Raw genomic sequence first — 25,299 nt, 5'->3', positions numbered from 1 at the left:
AAGGCCACGGTTGCTTCCTTCCCACTCCAAGCCATTTCCTATCCCATTGCTGCTGTAAGACCTATTTCTATCGATGCAACCTAAAGCAAATTGTAAGAAGAAAAAAATAAAAAATGAATACCTTACTACATGAAAAAGTTTATGATTATTTATGTCATATTGTTTTGGCATGTCAATAATAAGAAATATACATAATTTAGACTTTTGTTGCTTAATCCATGTCAAGACGTAGCCTTGCTAACATGGAAATATTGTTCAATTTTGTTAACTGGTGATGGTAGTGGTGTTGGTTGTGACTGTCTTAAGGTGATTACTGAGTGTTCATCAGCCCATATCAGCAAGGACAATTGTAAAGATGACTATCAAAAAGAGAGAAAATCATGAAGGAACATCTTGAAAGGAGGAAGAAAGACTCCCTTTATATTGGATATCCTAATATCACAGTCAGAAGAAAACTAAATAAGGAAGCTTACAACATCAAATTTCTGCCGGTCTGAGTGGCTCAGACGGTTGAGGCGCTGGTCTTCTGACCCCAACTTGGCAGGTTCGATCCTGGCTCAGTCCGGTGGTATTTGAAGTTGCTCAAATACGTCAGCCTCATGTCGGTGGACTTACTAGCACATAAAAGAACTCCTACGGGACTAAATTATGGTACCTCAGCATCTCCAAAAACCGTAAAAGTCGTTAGTGGGACGTAAAGCAAATAGCATTACTATTATTCAAAAGTCCATAAAATTGATCAACAATAACATTACAGTGACTATTGTTTGTTATGATGTGCTTTGTCTCCTCTGCTCCCACTCATTTCCAACAGATTGTATAACTGCCGTATGCCCTGTAGAGCAGCCTACTTGAATATTGGCGGGAAGTAGCTGGAGAATTACATATCTTTCTTTCATAGCTTGCCATTCCTTTGGTTTATACATGTTCTGATAACTACCGATACGTGAACACTGATTCTTCACAGTATTCCAGTTATGAGGTGCTGATAGGACTGGACAGGGTGCGTATTTATCAGAAAACGTCAGAGCAGTGTTCAGCGCTGCCTGTGGCAGGGTCATTCCAGCTCTGTAACTAGCCACTGTTCGTGAAAAGGGAAAAAAGTGCCCCGTTTCTCATTTGATTGAGCATTTCGTATTGTGCCGTATCAGAGCCATGAATTAGTGATCCAGGCACATACATTCAAAATTTTATTAAACATGTTCTGTATTCGGTGCGCGCGGATCCAAGGAAAACGCGTAAGGATTGAAAGCCTGGGGAAGTTCTATCCAAGGAGCGAATGCAATGGAGATATCTGTGTGACGAAAACAGAAGAGGGCAGGCCTCGATCCCGTACCACGTGATAATACAGTGGGGGAGAAAATCGCGGATAGCCAACATTCCGCGAAGTATCCAGCTAAGTGCATTCCTTTTTTTAGTAATTATGAATGCGTATCTTGTAAATAAGTTAATAGTAGAGTAGGATGTATCTTAAAAAGGAATTATATTTCACGGCTTATGTAGGAAGCTTGTTGAGTGAGTTAAATTGATTTGCTAGAAAACATGGTGGAATCTGTGTAATTAATCCACTTTCACCATTGGGTAACAGTAATCGCGTAATTCATTTTGGGAGCAGGTTAGTTGTAAAGTTTTTATTCTTTTTGAATAGACGCTTTTTAAGATTTACTTTATGAGTGCATTAGGTTAAAGATGAAGATGGTGGAATATATATCGTAGACCTATAGTCACTACATGTAAATATAGTATAATTAATGCATGTATTTTCTCTAGAAGTAGGTATGCATTGAATACATTTTACTTTAAATATCAAATTTGTAGTAGATTTATAGTATAAGGTCTTTGGATACAGATATTCTGTGTGATGTATGATGAACAACGCTAGGATTCGAATCAACAACCTCCATTTTAGATAGGGGTTTCCGGAAGGAAGCATTGTATGTTAATTCTACTATTCCCCTGCATTGCAAAGAAGTGTAATGTTTCTTTTATGCCTAAGTATCGAGTTTTAAAAGCATTGTTTCTTTGTTATTCTTCGGCGTGCCCAGGTCAAGAACCCGGGTCTGTATTTCTTGAGTCTGTGTCAGTGTGAATTAAATAGTGAGAAGATCCTTGTTAATGATCTAATTAATTAACGTTTTGACTTGCTATCTTACCAAAGGGTATTGCTACGGTAATTTATATGAGAAGTTTAAAAGCATATGATTTGTTTTCAATAGAATGAGAAGTTAAGAATAGTATGGAGGGCCACACAGGGATTTTAAAGAAGGGCGTTGTAAGCGAAGGAAGGCCGATTGGTGGGTCGTGTCCCATTTGTATCGGTTGTCACTCTGAAATAGATGACTGAGGGGAGAACAGTGTTATGGTAAAATACAGACCTTCGACCAGAATCGTATTATCTGTCACAAGGAGTTCTAAAATGCATTATGTTTGTGTCATATACAAATAAATTGTTCTGCCATAGGGCCAGGTAATTAATTAATGAATTTAGCCGATAGGATCCCTTTGCAAATAAAATAGATAGGGTTTTTCTTTCAGCAACCCGCTACGATACTAGAAGACCCATGATTCGAATCCCGGCACATCCAACGTGGAGTCGCCCGGGTCCCTTTGACCTGGACAGATATGTATTCATACATCCTGTGTTTGAATGTGTATTTTTCTTTTAATTGTTTCCTTTGTGTTTCTTGTTGGTTTATACAAATGATTTGATTATGTGTTATGAGTAAATTCTGACTTTACTCATGTAATGATGTTGGGTTCGTATTTTTTGCGCCAGTAGTTGATCATTTTATTGTGTATGTAATTTCATTTTTTGTTTGTTTTGTCTATTAATGGTAAAGGGGGATTAACAACTCAACTAGTTTCAAGTTTGTTTCTTGTTTAATTGTAATTTGTTCCCAGTGTCGAAGGGAATGTCATGTAGGTTTCGCTGACGCATTCGTAATTACAGTAACCTGTTAGATACAATATTGGGGATGCATTTATCTGACTAAAGACTAACAATCATCTTCTCCGGGAAATTAATATTATTTTGTTAATTTATGTAGTTCGTAATCACATGTAATCGGTGGCATGGTCCCCAAGGACTTGTATATTATATTATCTTAAAATTTGATTGATTTCGCCAAGGACATTAAAATTTAATTTGTTCCTATTGGAAGAATTTCATTTTGCCGTAGTATAGTGCGTCCTGAATATCCTCCCCACCCTTAAGTCTGTTAGCTAGATATAAATTTATAGATCCGGACAAACCACCCCAGGAGATCCAATTGTTAAGATCAAGGGTGCGGAGAAGTGTGTTCGAATCCTGCACAGGCCCTGGGCGTTGCCACATTGGTTGTCATGAGTACTTGAATTTTGCTGTCACTGTGGTTTCGTATCCCAGGCCAGAAAGGGTTCATCTTGGCGCCCACCGTGTTCGTCAATTTTACAGGCTTTTTCGGCATTTTCATAGGCTTTTCTTTGCAATTTCTATTTTTTTGACATTTGCAATATGGGCGCAAAGTAATGGCAAAGCCATATTGGAATTTTAGGACTGGCCAAATATTAAAGGAGCGTTACTTTACTTCATATTTTGGACGCTAATATTTGGACCAGTATTTTTGAACGAGTGACGTATTTAATTTAACTTTTAATATATATACTGGAGGCAAATGAAATACAGTTGCGGGTCCAGGTAATTGGACAACAGCCGTGACGGTCACTCAAGTTCAAAATCAAAAATCAAAAATCTCTTTATTTGCAAATGAGGTGTCTACCTCGGTGGCAAATGGTACACTAAAATACATTATTGTCAAGCACTAAATTTTAAATTAACAAAGAGACGAAGAAAATTTTCCTAGAATACAATATTATACAATTTACGCTAATAATCATCCTTAATAAATTTATATTGTTTACAAAATTCTACTTATATAATATCTTACAAACATAGACAACTCATATACAGTATGTGAAATTACTTCTAATAATAATATACAACTGGTATAAGATTAAAATTAACATTGAATTTATTTACATATTTACATTTTACCCATTTTGGAACCTAAGTAGCATAACGACCTGCTGCGTCTTAACCAGAGCCCCTTTTGCCACCACTTTTCAGAGTTCCTGAAGGGCCTTCACAGCTACCGTAGCGGTCCCAGGGCCCTCGAAGTCCCCACTGTACTTCACCCCTACAGGCAGTCCCCTACTTGGCCTGTCCAAACTCCATAGACAAGGGGATGGAATTAATTTAATCACACACATTTTTTATTTACAATATCCTGCACTGGTCGAATGCCCTCTTAACATTTCATTTATTTTCTCTGTTGTTGTTTATTCTCTTATTGAATATCTGTACAGATTTTGGAAAAGGATCAAACACTACCCCTGGTAAACTGTTCCACTCCTTCACGCCCTTCCCAATGAATGAAAATTTACCCCAATCGCTTCTGCTAAAATTCCTTCTAATTTTGTACTTGTGGTCAGTTCTACCAATATAATTATTTTCCAACTGAAGCCTCTCACGGATATCTCTCCATGCTTCTTCTCCTGTATAGGCTCTATATAATCCTATAAGTCTAGTTTTCTCCCTTCTCTTACTTTAAGTTTCCCAACTGTAACGATCACTCACCTATTTTCGGCTACCGTCATCTGGAACTTCATCTATGTTCATATATTCGCCGATACTTCATTCATCTAACCGGCCTTGGACCTTCTCTGCTGCCGCGCCGTGCATCCGTCCTGGTGAACTGCTAACTACACACTGAGTCTCCTCTGCGTTACGTCATCTGCTACGTCAGTGTCCGATATTTCTGGACGTTTTGTGTACTTTTTTCCGGAACTTTCTGCAGCGGTATAAAGGCTTCCCCCACATACTCGGTCTTCAGTCCAGCACTGATTCCGAGTGTGGTTGGAGGGTCGTCTGAGGACTTCCCAGTATTTGCTGGGAAGCTCCACTTCTTTTATTTGCTGCATTGGGTGAGCAACAGAGTATTTATTTTATAATTACCTCTATTATTCTCCTCCTATGGATTTTGGAGTTATCCTCATTGTTGTGGCCGGTTTTCTTTTAAGTATGATATGAGTGATATTTTTTTTTAACAAATGAACATTGAGTAATATCCAATTTCAAGAGTTGGTGAGTGATTGAACTTGTGGCCTGGACGGTACAACTTATCACATAAAACTGTTCCTGCATTTGGCAATGTTTATACTCAGACGACTCCCATTATTGTGATTCCCGTCCTTGGTCCTTCCCGTGCCTTTCTTCTCTCTTTGTTTACCTTTTTGGAAATTTGTGTCCATATTTTCCGAGGCTTTATAGGTTACCGCGTTCATTTGATTAGTCAAATATTATAATTTGTAAATGGTCTAGGGATTCTATTCTAATGTACGTCATTCACGATGAGTGTTTTCTTTTGTGTGTGTCAGGTTACAAAATTGAGTTGTAAAATTTAAAATTGATTTCCTTTGTAGAAACAATATACTGTTTTGATTAACTTTTTTTCTTCTTCTTATTACATCCACTAACCTCCAATTGGTCCCAGCTCTTTTCTCCTTGAACGTCGTGTCAAAGAATCTTAATCAACCTATACGTTGTTGCTATAAATCGTCACAAAATGGTAGCAGAGTAACTCACCCGATCTATTTACTGTTGTCTTTTTTTCAATTTTTCTCTTTTTTTACTCTTTGTTACGGTGCTCTCTTTTTCAACATGGCAACTTTTTCCGATAATTTTCCATTAAACTCTTCTGATAATTCTTTATATTTATCCCCGTTTTCCCGGTCTCTACCTAATCCACCTCATACGGATTTAATTACTTTTGATGACACTTCGTCCTCAGAACCTTCATCCACCATTTCTTCGTCTTCGCATTCTTCCACTTCAGACTTATCTGATCAAGACCTAAAACCAAAACTTCCAAGTACCGCTTATCATTTACATCCTGAATTTTCTAGGCCACTCACCTCATCGCCTATCTCCCCAAATCCACTCATTTCTACATTAAATTTAGAGATTATTAAACAGTCATTAACACAAGTGCCTCATTTAACTGATACAAATCCTCGAAATTTAACTATATGGTTATTTTTTGTCCGTAAATTTCTTAAAATTAACCTTGCCCCATTTTCCCAACTCATTAGTTTATTAACGTCTAAAACTACTGGACATTTAACGAATTTTTGGCTTGAAAATATGGCACATTTTCAGGATTGGGCTCAATTTCGCACATGTCTCCATAATTACTTTTTACCTTATGAGGTACGTCATACATTGAGTTTGGAATTTGTCCGCCGTCATCAACGTTCTGACGAACCTGTACATGATTATTTAGACTCACTTCTTACTTTTAGTGATGTTCTTAATATCGCTAATAATCCATCGGAATTAATTTCAATTGTTACATTTTATGCTGTACCTTCTTTCCGACAACTTCTTCAGATACATTCCCCCCCTACCTCTTTGCTACAATTGTATACCGCAGCACAAGCTCATACGACTTACTCGTATGCAAATATTTCCTACTATGCTCGTGTCCCACCACCACCACCAGTCTTACCTTCTGCTACTACCTCTCCCCCGGTGTCATTATCATTACCAATATCTCGTTCTGTTACAGTCAGTAAACCTATTATCTGTTACCGCTGTAGAGGTACAGGACATATAGCTAAATTTTGTGCCTCCCCCATCTCGGGAAACGCCCCCAACCCTCGTCCGTAGGCAGTGGACGCGTTCACGGGGCAAATCTGCCTGATCAAATACCTGCTTTTCATCACACCTTTACCACTCGGCAACCTTTTCGATCTTCTTACACTCAACCGAGCGTCAAATATGATTCTCACATTTTTTGCTCATTACCCAAAACTTCACATATTGTAGTCTTGCTCCACAATATTCCTACTATTGCACTTTTAGATTCTGGTTCAACGACTTCGTTAATTAGTTTAGAACTCTTCCAATCTCTTCAGACTAATTTTTCTCGTCTTCAACTTTCTCAGTCTTCCCTTCGTTGTACTTCTGCATCAAATAATCTACTTCAGACTCTTGGTCAAGTCAAGCTCAACTTAAAAATTCAACATTTTTCGTGGACCTATTCTTTTAATGTTGTAGAAAATTTATCATATCCATTAATTCTAGGATATGATTTTTTTCGTCATACTGGTTTGGTACTTGATTCATTTTCTTCCTCTATTCGTTTCACCTTTTCGGATATTAGGATTCCATTAGTGAATTGTTCTGATTTCCCTCTTTCACATTTTCCTTCGGTTCGTAAGGACCATGTGTATTGTAATCGTTCTCAATCTGCCCAACTTGATAATTTGTTAGTTGAATTTTCTGATGTTGTCACCTCTAAACTTGGAACAGTTTCCAATTTTCAAGCTCATATTGATCTCACTGATACCACGCCTGTTCGATCTCCCCCGTATCATTTGAGTCCGCCCAGAATGAAAATTCTTAATCAACTTGTAGAGAAAATGCTGGTTGATAATACCATCGTACCTTCCACTTCGGACTACGCCTCTCCCGCGTTCGTTGTTGATAAACCTGATGGGTCCTTTCGTTTTGTAGTTGATTATCGTAAAATTAATTCTAAGATCCTCTACGATGCTTACCCCATGCCTAAAGTTCAAACTGCGTTTCAACATTTTTCCAATGCACAGTATTTTTCCCTTTTAGATTTCAATTCGGCCTATAATCAGATACCCTTAGATGATAGTAGCTCTAAGTATACTGCCTTTATTACTCCTACTGGGCTGTATCAATTCACGAATGTACCTTTCGGATTAAACCTTGGCTCACAAATCATGCAAAGATTTGTTGACAATCTTTTTTCTGATATAAAATATCAGTATCTATTTCCATATGTGGATGATCTTTTGATTTATAGTCCTGATTTTGACACTCATATTAAACATCTTCGTGAAGTACTCTCTCGGTTACGTTCTGTTAATCTTACCGTCAATCCTTCTAAAATTATTTTAGCACAGACTTCCATTAAATTTTTGGGCCATATTCTGTCCCATAATGGCATTTCTGTTGATCCGGATCGGGTTTCTGCAGTTGATCGCATTCCTCCACCGAAAAATTTGAAGCACTTGCGAACATTCTTAGGTATGGTTGGTTTTTATAGTAAATTTATCCCTCACTATTCTCGCATATCTGAGCCACTTAATTTACTTAAACGAAAAGGCATGAAATTTCACTGGGGAGAACAGCAACAAACTGCATTTATTTCTCTCATATCTGCCTTAACCAAAGCCCCTGTTCTTCAAATACCTGACTTTGATTTACCCTTTGAAGTTTTTACGGACGCCTCTGACGTTGCGGTTGGAGGAGTCTTACATCAAAACCGAGACGGTAAACTTCTTCCTATTGCTTATTTTAGTCGCTTGCTCTCGCCTACTGAACGTAAGTATTCTGTTTATGAAAGGGAAGCATTAGCGTTAATCCTCACTATTGAGCATTTTTCGGAATACCTTGACCATCGGCAATTTCTTGTTCAAACTGATAATCAGGCCTTATCCTGGCTACTCAACAATGCCCCTAAAATAGGCAGGACCGGTCGATGGCTGCTCCGCCTTTCTCGTTTTAAGTTTTCTGTAAAATTCGTTTCAGGTTATCAAAATTCAGTCGCTGATGCTCTTTCTCGCCTTTTTGACCAATCTCCCTCTTCAGCTTTAGATCAACTTCCTTCTTATGAAATCAATGCGATTTCTTCTCTTATTGATTTTCCATTATCTTTTGACTCGTGTCATCAGCATCAATCTACCGATTCTTACTGTAAAGATATTAAGATTTCTCTTTCTGCTACTAACTATGACGGACCTTTCCGGATCCATAATGAATTGCTGGTTTTTAAACCAACTCCTAAATCAACCCCTAGAGTAGTCATTCCTTCCCCTTTACGTTCGATGCTGTTTCAGTATTATCATGGATCTCCTACAGGGGGACACTTTGGGCGCGCTAAAACTTATTCTCGGTTGGCATCTCAATTCTTTTGGCCCAATATGCGTAAGGATGTCTTCACTTGGGTTAAATCTTGTACTTTATGCCAAAAATACAAACCCCGGAACGCATTGTCCTTTGGTGCTCATTCCGCCACACCTTCTACTTATCCTGCTGAGAGGTATTATATTGATGTTGTCGGACCTATCACTAAATCCTCCCACGGCAATGCATATATTTTTACTCTGCTTGATGGTTTCTCTAAATTTTTGATTTTGCGTCCGTTGCGTACGCTTCCTGCTCAGACTATTATTCGGCTTTTGAATGACCAAATTTTCCCTATTATTGGTCTACCGAAATACCTAGTTTCGGATAACGCTACCATTTTTACCTCACAATCCTTTTACAACTTTTGCTTTATGAATGGTATTAACAAGGTCTTTACCTCCCCCTACCATCCTCAAGCCAATCTCGTCGAACGATATCATAGAAATTTGAAAGTTCTATTGTCCATTTTTCATTCCGAAGATCAACGCCATTGAGATTCTGAATTACCTGCCTTTGCCCTAGCACTTAATTCTGCCATCAATAACTCCACCTCTTTTTCCCCGGCGAAATTGTTTTTGGGTAGAGATTTGCAAACTCCTTTGGATTTAACATGGGATCTACCTTCTTTGCTCCTTTGCCCCCCTAATCAAGTCACTCAAGCGGAGTGGAAAAGGGCCTTAACTAAATTGCACCAGGCACGGGAGGTCCATCGACGGGTTCACGACCGTGGGCACCGTCCATCAAAATTTAAACTTTTAGATAAAGTACTGTTAAAGAATCATCCTCAAAGTTCCGCGAATGATCATATATCTGCTAAACTTTGCCCTCGTTGGACAGGCCCTTTTTCAATCATTCACTTCTCTACTCCGGTTTCTGTTTTATTACAGGATGCAAATGATCCTTCCATTGTTAAAAAGGCCCATGTTTCGCAGTTGAAACAGTATTTTCAGTAATTTCTTTCTTTTTCTTTTCTCTTTTGCTCTACCCAGTGACCCTTCAACCCCACCCGGGTCAACTGGACTCTCCCATCTTGGTGAACATTGGGGAATGTTCCCCTTCTTTTTATTTTTTTTATATATTATGTATGTTAAATACCCTAGACCATACTGTGTTTGTTTATTGTAAATTTTTAATACCCCCCCTTCCCTTCCTTGTGCCTTTATTATGTTTATTTAAACTTTGTTTCTTGCCGAGTCTGCTTTTGTTCCAGCTCCTCTTTTTCTTCCTTCCTCTTCGCCCGTCGCCATTCGTCGGGTCCATCTTGATTTCCGGAATCCTTCCGATTCCTGGCCGGCGGGGGAATATGTAACGATCACTCACCTATTTTCGGCTACCGTCATCTGGAACTTCATCTATGTTCATATACTCGCCGATACTTCATTCATCTAACCGGCCTTGGACCTTCTCTGCTGCCGCGCCGTGCATCCGTCCTGGTGAACTGCTAATTACACACTGAGTCTCCTCTGCGTTACGTCATCTGCTACGTCAGTGTCCGATATTTCTGGACGTTTTGTGTACTTTTTTCCGGAACTTTCTGCAGCGGTATAAAGGCTTCCCCCACATACTCGGTCTTCAGTCCAGCACTGATTCCGAGTGTGGTTGGAGGGTCGTCTGAGGACTTCCCAGTATTTGCTGGGAAGCTCCACTTCTTTTATTTGCTGCATTGGGTGAGCAACAGAGTATTTATTTTATAATTACCATTATTATTCTCCTCCTATGGATTTTGGAGTTATCTTCATTGTTGTGGCCGGTTTTCTTTTAAGTATGATATGAGTGATATTTTTTCTTAACAAATGAACATTGAGTAATATCCAATTTCAAGAGTTGGTGAGTGATTGAACTTGTGGCCTGGACGGTACAACTTATCACATAAAACTGTTCCTGCATTTGGCAATGTTTATACTCAGGCGACTCCCATTATTGTGATCCCCGTCCTTGGTCCTTCCCGTGCCTTTCTTCTCTCTTTGTTTACCCTTTTGGAAATAAATGTCCATATTTTCCGAGGCTTTATAGGTTACCGCGTTCATTTGATTAGTCAAATATTATAATTTGTAAATGGTCTAGGGATTCTATTCTAATGTACGTCATTCACGATGAGTGTTTTCTTTTGTGTGTGTCAGGTTACAAAATTGAGTTGTAAAATTTAAAATTGATTTCCTTTGTAGAAACAATATACTGTTTTGATTAACCTTTTTTCTTCTTCTTATTACATCCACTAACCTCCAATTGGTCCCAGCTCTTTTCTCCTTGAACGTCTTGTCAAAGAATCTTAATCAACCTATACGTTGTTGCTATAAATCGTCACACAACCAAGTTCATTTAACATTTCTGATACACTACTCTTTCTCCTGAAATCCCCTGTTACAAACCTTGCTGCTTTCCTCTGCACACTATGTATTTCTTTTATTAGGTATTCTTGGTGAGGATCCCAAACACTGTTTGCATATTCCAATAATGGACGAAGTAACTTTTTTCTTTTAATTCTTTATTGCATCCTCTAAGTAGCCTCATTATGACATGTAACGATCTGTATGCTTTCCCAACAATGTCATCAACATGACCCTTCCAGTGCAAATTACTTTCAAATCTCACACCTAAGTATTTGCACTTGCCATCTTTAGGGATAACTACCTCATCCAAAGTATATTCAAATTCAGTTTTAAAGCTCCTGTTTGTAAATGTTGTAACAGTTGATTTGCCTCCATTAATCTTCATATTATTTTCTTCAACCCATTCTTGGACACTCTCAAGGCCCCTTTGTAATTCTGAGCAATCCTCAATGTTATTTATTTCCCTATAAACAATTATGTCATCTGCATACAATCTTATTTTCGATGTTATATTGTTCCCTAAATCATTTGCGTATAGGTAAGAAAAGTAACGGACTGATTATACTACCCTGTGCAATTCCCTTCCAAACTTTCTCTTCCTGTGATATATTATTTCCTACTTTCACTTTCTGAACCCTTGAATTTAGAAATGTTCTTATCCAACGTATAACCCTTACATCCAATCCTATTCCCTCCAATTTCTTTAATAATATTCCATGTTCCACTCTATCAAAGGCTTTGGAAAGATCTATGGCTATGCAATCTAACTGGCCTCCTGAATCCAACTGATCTGATATGTCCTGCTGAAATCCCACCAGTTGTGCCTCACAAGAAAATTTCTTTCTAAATCCATACTGGCTCCTCATGAACCAATTTTTATCATCACATATCCCTCTGATGTACTATTACTTCTAATGACTTTCACATTGGATAAAATAGTATATTGATGAATGTCAAATTCACCTCATTTAATTAGTTGATTGATCTATAAGAATTTCTTCATTCACATAATGATGAATTGGCACAGGAGTAGTGTCAGTTGACACCTATAAATTTGGTAATAATATTATGCTAAGGAGAAACTGGGGTTGTTGAAGATAGCATCTGAAAGGGAAAGTTATTCCACTGAAGCCCAACTTGCAGGATTCCAGCAAGATATAGCAGATATCCTGGATTCAGGAGGTCAGTTGGACTGTGTTGCGATTGACTTATCTAAGGCATTTGATAGGGTAGATCATGGGAAACTACTGGCCAAAATGAGTGCAATTGGACTTGACAAAAGAGTGACTGAATGGGTGGCTCTATTTCTAGAAAATAGAACTCAGAGAATTAGAGTAGGTGAAGCTTTATCTGTCCCTGTAAAAATTAAGAGGGGAATTCCTCAAGGCAGTATTATTGGACATTTATGTTTTCTTATATATATCAATGATATGTGTAAAGAAGTGGAATCAGAGATAAGGCTTTTCGCAGATGATGTTATTCTGTACAGAGTAATAAATAAGTTACAAGATTGTGAGCAACTGCAAAATGACCTCAATAATGTTGTGAGATGGACAGTAGGCAATGGTATGATGATAAATGGGCATAAAAGTCAGGTTGTGAGTTTCACAAATAGGAAAAATCCTCTCAGTTTTAATTACTGCGTTGATGGGGTGAAAGTTCCCTTTGGGGATCATTGTAAATACCTAGGTATAAACATAAGGAAAGACCTTCGTTGGGGTAATCACATAAATATGATTGTAAATAAAGGGTACAGATCTCTGCACATGGTTATGAGAGTATTTAGGGGTTGTAGTAAGGATGTAAAGGAGAGAGCATATTTGTCTCTGGTGAGACCTCAACTTGAGTATGTTTCCAGTGTATGGGACCCTTACCAGGATTACTTGATTCAGGAACTGGAAAAAATCCAAAGAAAAGCAGCTTGATTTGTTCTGGGCGATTTCCGACAAAAGAGTAGCATTACAAAAATGTTGCAAAGTTTGGGCTGGGAAGACTTGGTAGAAAGGAGACGAGCTGCTCGACTAAGTGGTATGTTACAAGTAACTATTCTCATTTTGGTTTCGTATTGAAGTTGACGTATGTCTCAAATATTATTACAATATTATAAGTCCACCTGTTCAATACAATACAATATGACCCACTATTTCATATGGTCAAAATTTTATACATAATACATAAAAGTCAATGGTACATGTTTCACCCTCCTTACGGGCATCATCAGCCTATATCAATGTTAAAAATAATACATATGGAGTCATTCTAATCTTATAAATTATAGGTTAAAATGTTGAAAAATGATTTCCTAAAACATTATACAATAACATCTAAAACAACGATAATGCACCAAAGTATGTTAAAAAAGAGTAAATTAACTGTTTTTGAAGATTAAAACGTGGTTAAACATGAATTTTGAGAGTTTAAAACTAAAATGGATACTTTTTTTATAATATCATTAAGACTGTGATGGCCTTGAGTGTAAACACAATCATCAAAGGGGGCTGTTTCTTCAATTCCCATAGTTTGAATCCAAGATGGTAAAATCACTGTCAGTTATTTAAAACGGAAGTGTGAACGTAATAAACATGTTAAAATGTATACGGTTGGTATATCTGAAAGTAGAAAAGAAAATGGAACTTCTTGTAGAGGCGTTGCTAGTGATAAAACGTATGTCAAAGCTAGCGGATGTCAGTAATTATGTTGGTAGTCGATTGGATTTAAAAGACAGTCAAGACATTAGTTGGAAGAAATGATCAAGTTTTTTTCTGAAACAAAATGTAAAAGAAAGTTGGTTAAATAATACCGTACTGTACAAGAGACTTCCCGTACGTCAGAAATGCCTAAGGCGGTACTTACTCGTACGGTGCGTATTAAGTACGTCGGGTTGTTTTAGCAACGCTAGCTTGACTGAGCTTTCTACTTCTAGTATTATAACGGTGTGGCTGAGGCAGTGAAGGACATGGAGGGGGGTTATGGTGGGTGGATCCTTGCGCGCATGTGTTGTTATTGGAGGGCTGTTAGGAGCAAGATGGGCGGGCCTAACATTTGACGAGGTGGTGGAAGCTTTAGAACAAGAAGTTCTAAAAGTTTGCGGGATTGTATTATGTTTTGAATTCACCATGCCTAATAACTTTGGAGTTAGCTCATATAAAGGATTTTTTGCTTCCGTGGCATCGTTAAGATTATGGTCTTTGTCATAGGCTTGGTCTAAAAAGATGTAAAGATTTTCTAATTCATTCATAAGTTTTCCTTTGCCTGTACGTTTTAGAAAAGTGAGATCTTTATCAATTGATGTAAACTGATGTCCTGTTTCACTCATGTGTGAACTCAACGCTGAATATTTGTTGTGCTTTACGGCATTGTAATGCTCCATATATCTCGTATAAAAGCTGCGCCCAGTCTGTCCAACATAACTAAATCCACACTGAGCACAAGTTAGTCTGTAACTACCAGATCTCGAAAAACGGTTGTTTTTATAATTGACTTTATTATGATTAAAAAATATACTTTGATTTGTATTTACTGTTCTGGAAGCAATATTAGTGTCGTATTTCTTCAGCGTGTTGGCGATCTGGTGGATGGCTGGGTTATTGTATGTAAACGTAGCGAAACAATTTTTTTTAGGTTTATCAGGAATGAGATTCGTGGATAGTTTATATTTAACTTTATTGATTAAGTGGTTAATCATTTCAACTTTGAACCCATTAAGCTTAGCCAAGTTCCTTATATAGTTTAATTCTATTTTTAAGTTGTTAGGGGAAAGTGGGATTTTTAAGGCTCTGTGTATTAAATTATAGAATGACGCTTGTTTTTGAGATTTAGGATGTAAAGAGGAATTTTTTATGATTATAGGAGATTGTGTGGGTTTTCTGTAGATTTGAAAATCGAAGGTATTATTGGCGCGCGTGATCGTTATATCTAAAAAATTTAAGGACTGTTTAACTTCGTCTTCTTTAGTGAATTTTACATTAGGGTCAATTTTATTTAAATTCTCTAAAACTTCGTCGCTGTTAGTAATATTTTTGTCAATAACTACAAAAGTGTCGTCTACAAATCTTAGCCATAAACATATACCTTTTATATGTTCTTTGATTTTCGTGTATTCTATTGAGTCCATGTAAATGTCAGCCAAGATGCCGGACAAAGGGTCACCCATGGCTAAGCCAGTCTGTTGATTAATCTTACCATTAAAGGAGAAAAAGTTGTTATTCAATACAAAATTCAGGATCTTCATAAATTCATTAATTTCCAGCTTACTCAGGCTGCTATGTTTTGAAATATTGTCATAGATAATTTTGACTGTTTCTTTAGTAGGTACATTTGGGTACATGTTTATGACATCATAGGAACACATTATATGGTTAGGTTGTAAGTCAAATTTACTTAAAATGTCGCAAAGTTTGATTGAATTCTTTAAAGGAAGTTTATGATTAAACTTCTAATGTTGTTAAAAACCGTGGATATATTTGGAAACTTTATAGGTAGGGCTATTACGGCAATTAATAACCGGACGTACGGGAACGTTGTTTTTATGGATTTTAGGTAGGGCTCTGGCTGTTGGAATGCTGGGGTTCATGTTGATCAGTCTCTGTTGTTCCTGTTCATTTAGAAGGAATGTGGAGTTCTTAATTATAGATTTTAAATTACGTTGTATTCTTACGATAGGATCTTTGCTAACTATTATATAAATCTTATCCTTAAAAAATTCTTCAGTTTTTTATGTAATTGTCCTTATCCATTAACACCATAGACCCTCCCTTGTCAGCTATTGTGACTATGATGTTATTATCTTCTATTTTCGTTCTCAAATTACGTATTAAATATTTTTGATTAGAGTCGGATTTAGCATTAAGTTCTTTAGCTAGTGTAGGTCATTTCTTTTTTATGTCAAATCTAATGTCATTTTGAACTTCAAAGGGGAGTTTAGAGATATTAGCTTCTACCTCAGCCACTGTGGTAATAATGTCTAAGTCCTTTTTTTCACTAGGCCAGTTATACTTTGGACCTTTATTCAGGAGTTCCGTTTCTGTTCCAGAAAACTGCACGTTGGTTAAATTAACAATTGTGGGTGTGTGGACATTTGAAGTACTTGTTCTTTGTTTATCTGTATTCTGTACAATGGATTGCGTTTGAGATTCTTTTAAAAGTGATAATATCTTGTCTAAAGTAGCCTGTTTCTTGTCAAGTAAAACCATCATTTTGTAGTCTACGTGAAGTTGGAAAGAGTTCCATTCTAATGGGGTTAATGTCTGAGCTACCGTTAAATGAACTTTATATAGTTGTAAGTTCAATTGGGATTTCTTCTTGTACCGTATAGTGACCTAATTTCATTCCTTAACCGTATTACATTTACTTTATCTTGGACTTTGTTCATACTTGGGACGGTTAAGTTCTTTCTTTGTGTAGGTTTAAAAAATTTTGGGATCAATTTTAGTTTTAAACATTGCTTTTAAATGTTATATCTTTAGACAACTTGGATATTTTAATTTTAAGATTGATGAACCTATTTAGTTTGGATTTTGCCTGGTTGGCTACCAAGTTACAAGTAACATTTTGGTTCCGTATTGAAGTTGACGTATGTCTCAAATATTATTACAATATTATAAGTCCACCTGTTCAATACAATACAATATGATCCACTATGTCATATGGTCAAAATTTTATACATAATCTACAAAAACAATTAATTTACTCTTTTTTAACATACTTTGGTGCATTAACGTTGTTTTAGATGTTATTGTATAATGTTTTACGAAATCATTTTTCAACATTTTAACCTATAATTTATAAGATTAGAATGACTCCATATGTATTATTTTTAAGATTGATATAGGCTGATGATGCCCGTAAGGAGGGTGAAACATGTACCATTGACTTTTATGTATTATGTATAAAATTTTGACCATATGAAATAGTAGATCATATTGTATTGAACAGGTGGACGTATAATATTGTAATAATATTTGAGACATAAGTGGTATGTTCCGAGCTATCAGTGGAGAGATGGCGTGGGAGGACATCAGTAGACGAATAAGTTTGGATGGTGTCTTTAAAAGTAGGAAAGATCACAATATGAAGATAAAGTTGGAATTCAAGAGAACAAATTGGTGCAAATATTCATTTATAGGAAGGGGAGTTAGGGATTGGAATAACTTACCAAGGGAGATGTTCAAGAAATTTCCAATTTCTTTGCAATCATTGAAGAAAAGGCTAGGAAAACAACAGATAGGGAATCTGCCACCTGGGCAACTGCCCTAAATGCAGATCAGTAGCGAATGATTGATTGATTGATTGATTGATTGATTGATTGATTGATTGATTGATTGATTGATTGATTGAAAGTAAAGAAAAACTTAATGAGGCCTATGAAGGAATGTTGGATGAATGTGTGGATAATGTGTTTTTGTGGGACTCACCTCCAGTAGCACCGTCCCTCCTGATTGTACACAGACTGTATGAAGAGAAAGGTAAATGATGGGGAAGGGAGGAGAACGTAGTGCAAAGGTAGATCTGGCTGATGCAACGAGGTGGGGAATTGTTGGAAGTGTATATGGGTATCTCTATGTTTGTGGGTTTGTTATTTTTATTTGTTTTGTATTCCTTATATACTGGAATGATACCATCAAATAATGTATTGATTTTTCTGAAATTTCATTTATATTGAAACTGTGGTTGAAATATAGTTGCAAATGTATGAAAACATTCTCTGTAATATTCAAAAGAGCCCCTTTGTTTATCACCTTATTGATTCTCAAGTCTTGTGCAATAGTTGAGAATTTATGTCCGCTCTCTTAACATATGTTGGGCCATAGCTGAAAATCTGCTATAATTATTTTCATTAGTGTGTTCCTGATATCTGGTGGGGAAATTCCTGCCTGTGTGTCCAATATATGTAATTTTGCAACTATTACATTGTGTTTTGTGTACACCTGGTGTGGCAAATTTGTTATTACAATTGACATTGTGGGCATTGTGAAAATTAATTGCATTATTGTTGTTTGTTTTATATGCTATGCTTTGGTCATATTTTTTAAAGATGTTTGAGACCTGGTATATGCTATTAATATTAAAGGTAAAGGCAGAGGTTGGGGCTTTAGTTGTTTTTTCCCTAGATAAAGATGTTTGAATATTATGTTTTAACTTGTTGATTTTTTTATGAATGAATCGGTTTGTGTTAAATTTTGTTTGGTGATCTTTATCAGATAATGGCGTCTAGAATGCCTGGTGAATTATGCTGTCAAAAGCTGCTCTCTTTTGGGGGCGGGGAATGTATTGAATTATCATGTATGATTTTGATTGTTTGGGTTGGTTTCCTGTCAATGTTGAAACTAAGGGAATTTGAGTATCTCTTGATGGTGAGGTCCAGATTATTAAGGCAGCACCTGGATTCAGATTCCACTGTAAATTTAATCATCATTATCATCATTTCCCTTTACCCAGCTTTAGCCGTGTAAGGGCAAATATGGTTCCTCTCCACTGTCTTCGGTCTTCCAACTACTTTTCTCCAACACTGTGTCCCAGTCCAGGTTTCTTTCTATAATACTGTGTTGGATTGTGTCCATCCATCTCAATTGTGGTCACCATGGCCTCCCCTTCCTTGCATTTCCATCACCTTTTTTGGTATTCTTTCATGCTGAAGCCATCTTAGCCGGCTCTTCACTATTTTATCATTCATTTTTTCCATTCCAATTTCTTCCCGGATTTTCTCATCTCTTATTTTGTCTCTTTTACTCTTCTGTACCATACTCCACAAGAACTTCATTTCGGTTGCCTGTATTCGACTCTCATCCTTCTTTGTCATTGTCCAAGTTTCTACTCCGTAAGTTGTTATGGGTACATAATATATCTTGTACATAGTTTCCTTTGCTTCCATTGGCACACCTTTGTCCCATAACATGTATCTTACACTATGATAGAAACAGTTTCCAGCTTGAATCCTCTTACTAATCTCAGCATCCAGTCGAGCATTCACCATTAATTCACTCTCCAGGTGTTTGAATGTCTGCAAGTCTAATCTGACCTTTCCCTTCTTTCTCCCCTCTAGTCATAACAAGAGTTTTACTCTTTTCTCCACTTATTTTCAATCCATATTCTTCGATCATCCCATTCACCACATCCAACTGTTCTTGAACCTTCACGTCCTCTTCTCCCCAAATCACAATATCATCCACAAATAATATGATGTACATTTCTCTTCCTCCATATGTTGCTTTTGCTGTTCTCATGATGTCATCCATTACTAATGTAAAGAGGACTGGTGATAGAACACTTTCCTGTCTCCGCCCTCTGGTGATTGTGAACCAACTTGTCCTGCCAACTTGTGTTTGCATGCAACTACAACATTCCTTGTACATTGCCATGATCACTTTTATTAATCCCTGTCCAATTCCTTTTTGCACCAGATTGTCCCAAATTTTAGTACTGGGGACACTGCCATATGACTTTTCAATGTCAATGAATGTCATCACCATATCATTCCCATACTGCTATTGTTGTTCCATTAGTTGTCTCATAATGAAAATGGGCTCTATTGTTGACCTTCTACTTCTGAAACCAAACTGATTTTCCTGTATCTAATTTTCAACCCTCAACAATATCCTACTTTCCTGTATCCTCTCCATTATCTTAGCAACACGGGATATCAGAGTAATGCCCTTGTAGTTCTTCAATACCTTATTATTGCTTTTCTTGAAAATTGGGATGATTATTCCTTTTTGCCAATTATCAGGGACCTCCTTATTCTGCCAGACAATCCTGAGAACTCGATATATCCACTGCAGGCCTACAGCTCATGCTGCCTTTATCATCTCCACTGAAATTTCATCTATTCCAGCAGTTTTTCCACTCTTTATCTTTCTTACTGCCATTTCAATTTCATTCATTGTAATTTCTTTATCCATTTCTTCATCAACTAATTGCCTTTCCTGGTCATCCATTGAATGACTGCCATTAGTTCTCATGTTCAGCAACTTCTGAAAATACTTTCTCCATCTATGTCTTATTTCTTCTGGCTTTATTAATATTATGCTGCCTTTGTACTTCATAAATCTGGTGTTTACTCAATCTCTCTTTTTGCTTCTTAAAATACCATACAGTAATTTCTTGCTGCTCTGCATATCATCTCTCAATTTCTGTGTGAGTAAGGGCCCAGCTTTTCCTCCTTTCTTCCTCCACTATTTTCTTGATCAAATTCTTTGCCTCCACATATTTTCTTCTACTTTCTTCAGTCTTAGATGTTTTGTTATGCTTTCCATGTGATTTTCTTTTCCTTCACTTTAATCCTTACCCTATCATTCCACCAGTGTGTCTCTTTGTCTGTCACATTTTGTGATGTTCTACCACATACCTTTTCTGCAAATCCAACCAGTGCTTCCTTAAATCTTTTCATTCATCTTCAACGTTCCCCATCTTTGTCCTGGGTACCAGGGGTATTATTTCCCCTTGAAATTCTTCATGTATGCTTTTCTCCTTCAACTTCCATGCTTGAATTCTTTCCTCTCTTCTTAATGGCAGTTTTTCAATCTCTCCCACTTTCAATTTTCCTATCACAACTCTATGATCTCAACCAAAGGCTTTTTCAGGCATGGCTGTAACATCTAAAAGTTTCCTCTGGTGTTCTTTCTTTATGATTATATAATCAATCATGGTCTTTGTTCGTTTGTCTCCCCAACCATACCTTGTAATCTTCTGATTGTTCTTCCTCTTAAACCAGGTGTTTCCAAGAATCATTTGGTTCCTCATGCAAAAGTCCACCAACAAGTCGCCTTCTGGATTTACATTTCCATATCCAAAGGGCCCTACAACATCTTCCTTTCCTTGTCTTTCCATTCCAACTTGTTCATTTAAATCTCCCATCAATAGCACTTTCTTATCTTCTATCTGTCTCTCCGCTTCCTCTAAAAAGTCCTCTAGATGTTCATCTATGCAACCCACTTGTGGGGCATAAAACAGAAATAGATCTCTCATGCCATTTTGAAACTAGAGTCTCATCCCCTTTATCCCATCGCTGACGCATTTTGTATATTCAACATATTCTTGGATTTCTTTTCTAAGTATGATGGGCACTCCATTTTTTGCCTGAGGTCCTCCGCTGTAATACAGCTTGTATCCTTCTTTCATAGGAATCTCTCGCATACTGCTCTTCCTCACACAGTCCAAGTATGATTATATCCTTTTCTTTCGTGAAGTCAACCAGTTCTTCTATTTTTCCCCCCAGGACTATTTACTGTTGCAATCTTGATGTAGTTTCGTGCTGGTTACCTACTTCTCACAGTTCCCCCAGAACCTGAAGAGCTGCGCACCGCTTTTAGCAGGGAATGCCCTAACCTTTTCCGAGGCACCATATCTGCTTTATCCATATACACTATTGTTACGATGGGCTCGCCACACCAATGGCATTTTATACCTATTGCCAGGTTCAAAATTATGACATCCATACATAGAGACAGATGCCTTTCGTAGCCGCTCCTCTGGAGTAAAGACGCTACAGGTTTGCCCCTTCTGCCACCTCCACCAGAGCGAAGTCCACCTTCTCCACCATAGATGTGGGTTTATTGCATTTAAAGTTGATAGAGTTAGAGTTATTGATGTTTTCATCTATTATAATGAATACTTCGTCTATGAATCTAGCCCACAGATGAATATTGTCAAATTTTGTGTTGTTGATGGTTTCTTTGTGTTGCAAATGACCTAAATAAATTTTTGCTAGTATTCCAGATGCTGGTGGACCCATGGACAGTCATTTCTGTTGGTAAATTGTTTCAGTGAAACTGAAATAGTTATTATCCAAAACCAATTTAAGCAAAACTTTAAATTCTTGGATTTCTTTCTGACTCATTCTGCTGTATTTATTTAAATTGTTAATAATGATTTCGTATGTCTTTTTTATGGGGATACTAAGGAGCATATTAATTATGTCAAAAGAATGTATTGAATGATTATTTTGAATTCTGGAGTTTTAATTCTCTCCAAAATTCAGTAGTGTTCTTTATTGATTTATTGGGCAAAAAGTGGTATTAATTTCCAAGGATTTTCTGAATATACTGAGATAATTTGTGTACAAGTCTTGGTCTAAAGTTTATGACTGGTCTCATGGGTATGTTGGTTTTATGGATTTTAGGGAAACCTTTGGCTTTAGGCAATCCTGGTTTCATGTTAACTACGGTAATTTTTTACTTTCTTGTTCAGTTAACAAGAATGTTATATCCTTCAGAGTCTGTTTCAATCGATGTTGAATTTTATGTGTGAGATCCCTGCTAATTATCGAAAATGTGTTGTCTGTGAGAAAGTGTTTGGTTTTGTTGATGTATTCATCCCTATCCATAATTTCAATGGAGTTGCCCTTGTCTACTTCTGTTACAACGAGATTACTGTCTTTGATTTTCTTTTTTAGTTTTTCAATCTGAGTTTGAAGATTGTCATTATTTTTGGGTTGGTTTCTTTCTCGTATTTTATTGATGTTGTTTAGTCTCTTTTTCACCTTGTGTCTTACCTCTTCTTATTTGTCTGTTGGTGTTTATTTTTAAGGCTAATTCAATTTTAGTGGTGGTGATGATATTTTCAAGTTTGTGTTGGTGAGGCCAATTGTGTTTATGAGTTCTACTTAAAACTGAAATTTAAGTTTCATACAGGTTAACTTGGCTCAAATTCCTAATAAACAGATGAAAACTATTATTAGTGTTATTCTTTGTAATGGTTGTTTTGTTTGCTCTAGAATTATTGGTTGATTCCTTTAGTTTATCCAATTTTCTATTTAGGACCGGTTGTTTAGTAGATAAGATGTTTGTAATCTTTGGTTTTCATTCATTTCAAACATGTCCAATTGTGTTTTGAATAAGCTATTGGATACCTGTAGGTGAGCCTCATAAAGTTTACCATTGATAAATGATTTCTTTCTATACATGAAACTAATTTATTCTCTTAACCATATCTTATTGGTGTGAACTTGTGTCTTGGCAAAGTAGGGTTAAGAACTGTGCCTCAATTGATGGGTTCTCAAAAATGTTGGAATTAAATTTTGTTCCATACATTGTTTCAAACAGTTTTTGCTATTTTAGTTTATAAACCTAAATAATGAAAGGCTAGTGTTCATGCCTGTTTGGCTACAATATCATATGCAATTATCTTCATATTGGTCTGTACTTATACAATTACAATTACAATTACAATTGACAGACTTAAGGATTCCACCTATTCAATACATATTTATTTATATAAATATTCACATATTTATATGCTCATGAGTTGTGTAGTGATGTTTAATGTGTCTTTAAAAAGTAAAATTTGCATTGGTGATGTCACTACAGATATAAATTCTTAACATTAAAATTACCTTTAATGACATTCACATTGAATAAAATAGTATAATGATGAATTGTCATATAAGTACTGTCAGTTAAAACCCATAAATTGGACAAATGGGTGAGTAACGTGTGTTTAATTTGTGAACTTCTATCGTTTTCCGGAAGTCTGAATGAGGTGTGGATAGTTTACATTTGTAGAAGCTCATACCTGTATATGAATTTGTAAATTGTGCCAATATGGTTTGTTGAAGATACCATCTGAAAGGGAAAGTAAAGGAAAAAATGAGGCTTGTGAAGCAACATTGGACAAATGTGTGAGTAACGTGTTTTGCGGGACTCACCTCCAGTAGCACCGTCACTGCTGTTTGTACAGACTAAAACTCAACTGACTGCTGATGAGAGTGTGTGTGAGGAGAAAGGTAAAGGATGGGGAAGTGAGGAAAATGTTGTACTAAGGTGGATATGGCGGAAGCAATGGGATGGGGGATTGTTGGAGGTGTATACGGATATCTCTATGTTCATGGGGGTTTGTTATTTCTATTATTTTTGTATTCATTATATACTGGAATGATAATGTCAATGTCAATTTATGGTGAGGTTGTAATTTTAAGTTCTTAGATATTTTACAAAAATTTATAGAGTTTTTAATGGTATATTTATTCTTGAAAGCATAGTGTTATTTTTAATTATGAGTAAATTTTGAAGATTTTAAGTCAGGCTATTTTTTAAGTTAACAATGGATCTTATGGGAATTCCTTTCTTGTTAATTTCTGGTAATGCTCTATATCCTATATACCCTATTCTTGCCAATTTTTGAAATTTTGATTTTCAAATTCAAATAGTTGTTAGCATTTTTGCCTGGTTGGCTTGATCATAATAGGAAATAAATCTGATGTGAGACCGGCGAGGATGTAAGCACTTAGACACCTACATTCCCTAAATATCACTTCATTAATTAATTTTTCTGGATCAAAAACAATTGCTTCTTCCTTTCACAGGTTTCTTCTCTTTAACATCTTTACAAAACCGTGCCTGGCATTCAGCTCATAAACTTTTAAGAGAAGTTCAGGCAAGTGTAAAGAAACACCAAAGGTTTATTCCAAACTTTAATTTCAGCTCTCAAACTTTTAAGAGAAGTTCAAGCAAGTGTAAAATAACACCAAAGGTTTATTCCAAACTTTAATTTAAATGAAATATCAGAAATATTCACAATGAGTCTGTAAGAAAATTTGTGAAAATAAAGCAAACAAAGTATCTTATGACAAATGCCTGGTATGTCATCAGAATGGTAATATTGTGTGTCGAATTATGACACATAAAAATGTGACAAAAGTTTGGAGATGGACATTAATCACTAAAGAGATATCAGGAGTATCAACAACCAGTGACAGAGTGAGGGACATAATGATGCTTGTTGTTTAAATGGGCCTAACATCTATGTCAACAGCCTAAATAATGAATCTGGAGCTAAAACATGGATAGAATGAGAATGGAAACACTTGCCTACAGATAATATACGGAGCCTTTCAGTACATCATCAAGGCGTACACTCAGCCTACAAATCCAAAATTAACTGGATTTCTTGATCACATCCCAGGAAAGAACACAACAAGATGGTCAGACAGAAGTGTCCTCCAGAAGCTTTTGGTAAACACCTCTTCCAATTCTGAAATGCCTTCATATTATGCAT

At 36.5% G+C, this 25,299-nt stretch overlaps 1 protein-coding gene across 1 annotated transcript in view; it reads right to left on the bottom strand.

Annotated features, from left to right (window-relative positions):
* Cht6 (Chitinase 6) overlaps nt 1–25,299 on the bottom strand; it is a 526,853-nt gene that overhangs the window by 53,102 nt on the left and 448,452 nt on the right. The gene's annotated exons all lie outside the window — the stretch shown is intronic.

Source organism: Anabrus simplex, chromosome 2 (assembly GCF_040414725.1).
Source record: "Anabrus simplex isolate iqAnaSimp1 chromosome 2, ASM4041472v1, whole genome shotgun sequence".
Taxonomy (NCBI): Eukaryota; Metazoa; Arthropoda; class Insecta; order Orthoptera; family Tettigoniidae; genus Anabrus; species Anabrus simplex.
This window is presented reverse-complemented; position numbering and strand designations above follow the sequence as displayed.